The following is a 2,748-nucleotide window of genomic DNA, read 5'->3' on the forward strand; positions in this document are numbered from 1 at the left end:
ATTTTCCTAGGGTTTGTTCTTAAGAATATAAGAATGAATAAATTTTTCTCTCCAAAGGGTTTAATTTCATGTTTTGGGGGTCGAATGATGTGGGAAAAAGACCCAAATACCCCTAAGGATGCGGCCTTTTAATGATTGAAAACTATGCTATTGATGCGTAAACCGATGCATTGCTTTGTTGGCATCAACGCGATGGCCAACACGCCGCGTCGAGTTTACGTCGGTTCACTAGAATATGACACTGGAGCTGGGGAGAATAATTATCAATGCGATATTCGACGCGGCACATTCGGGGTCGAATTGATTCATTGGTTTAGGATTCCAAAGGTGATTCAAACGTAGTCCAAAAAATCCAAAACTTATTCGAGAACACCTACGGACATCCCTGATCATGAATTAACTTAAATATCAATATTTAATGGACGTAAAGGTCACGAAATAAGATTGCCAACTTTTGAAGGCTAAAATAACACTAAGTCTGAATACTCAACTAAAATTTTCTGAGTCTGGGACCCCTTAACAAGTTTAAAGGACTGAATTAAGCTAAGAATTTTATGGGGTCTTGCAATATCTCCTCCTTGAGAACATTCATCCTCAAATGAGATAGATTATGATGAGAGAACTGACAAACTGAACTTGCGTACTGGACACGCATAACTGAAACATGATTTTATAACTGACACTACTGATATACTGAATGATCATGCTAAATGTGCATATCTATTGCATAACTTCATAACTAATATTACTGATGAGTTGAGTTTGTATACTGAACATACATATCTAATGTGTGAGTACATGATTGAACTGATCTGTGAATATATGATTGAATATGCAACGGTAATGGATACTAAGTTTATACCTGTAACTGGACATGGAACTACACCAATCTAAGGAAGACTGCTACCTTAAATTGAGAATATTGATGAACCTAAGATCATTTACTAAACATGCATGAATGGACACATAAGAACATAACTGATCCTGAAATGTGATACATGAACTGAACTGAGCCCCTAAATTCATGGCTTATGATTGAGATTGGAACTTGAGGGTCCACCTATGAGTACCCCTACTCTAAACTGTATTCATTACGTAAAGAGTAGATAAAAGTTTTAGGTCATAAAAACTTGAGAAATTACAGTGCATCTCCTCCTTGAGACATTATGTCCCCTGAAGAATGCTAACTTGGCTGAGATACTGAGGAAAAACTGAGATGATACACAGGGCACCTACAAATTGAATTATGACTGCCTATTGGGAATCTGAAACTAAGGTATGACACCTGAACTGAGCTGAACTTGCAACTGTATGGTTGCTAGATCTTGGAAAAGTTGCACTCATGATACTTTGGATAGGGTGGCTGGGTGAAAAGATGGGATACCACACGAACTTATCTGCCTGACTGCTAAACTAAATTATTAACCCTACTGACTAGCTCATACTGAAAACTTATGATTGATCGGAGCATTTCTATTACACTCTCTCTATAGAGTTTTAGTGACTTTAGGAAGCAATAAAATCTTGACATGGGCTGAATAAAATATCTGAATAAGAAATCGCACCCTGGCTAAAATTCTGTAATATGGGGCGAGACCTATGGAACACCATCTAAGATAGAGAGACTAAGCCTTCTACACCAGAACTACTAACTCATAACCTTAGCCACATCTTCCAACTATTTCCCTTAATTATAGTTTCTACTTCAGCACAATATTTCACTTGAGGCTACTGAAAATATCTACATGGGCGCTGAGTACGAATGCTAAAATATACTAGTTTATCTGATTAACTGAATGGATGCTAGCTGAATACTGGGCATGTAAGACTGAACTGTACTAGGTCTGAATGACTGAACTAAAACTGTAGAGTATTATACATATGAGGTAAGGATTGACTATGTAACAGGAGATAATCGAGCTTAAATTTATGAAAATTGTATTATTTGAGAATGCAAGACCAAGCGTATAACATGATTCTGAAATAGCCTATAAACTGAGGTACTGAAATACTGATAACTAAATAAATGATCATTGTAGGCTATGGTTAAGAAAACCTGAAACTAAACTGAGCTACTTATATGATTACTAGACTGAGACTGTGATGGAGACTATAATTAAGATGGTAACTGAGATTTTACTGATATGAATAATGAGTTCTGATAATTGAGTAACTGACATCTGAAACTACTAATAACTGAATTACTGATAACTGAGTGACTGATATATGATATTATAACTAAGCTTATACTGGAACTGAATACTGAGTAAATTGGAACTCCTTATACTAGGAACTGTAAGCATGCATGATTTTTGCTAATGTGCACGAATACGATCTATGATCATAGTGCTACGTACAAGGCATGGGTAGATATCGTGATAACCAAAGTACAAATCTTTGCACTGAGGTAATGACGGGTTGGGCATCATCTTCTCCCACTTCCTTTCTACAGAGGTTGACATTACTGCTAAAATCTGAAGGCCTGACTTTTTGAGATATCATAACCAAACAGTTTCTGTATACCCATCAGCTATGATATACTAGACTGACTCACTGGGGTGGTGACTGAAAAAATTCATTCAAGGTTTCTAGTATGACTTGAAATTGACTCTATGTGAGGAGCTACGAAATACAGAGAAACTCCTGAATCTAATAAGACAAAGTATGTAAATGGAAGATCTGTAACGTACCAGTGACTGCATCAGGAGAATTTTCCTAATCTTGTCTGGACTGAAGAGCATAGAGTTT

This window comes from Capsicum annuum, chromosome 6, assembly GCF_002878395.1.
Source record: "Capsicum annuum cultivar UCD-10X-F1 chromosome 6, UCD10Xv1.1, whole genome shotgun sequence".
NCBI lineage: Eukaryota > Viridiplantae > Streptophyta > Magnoliopsida > Solanales > Solanaceae > Capsicum > Capsicum annuum.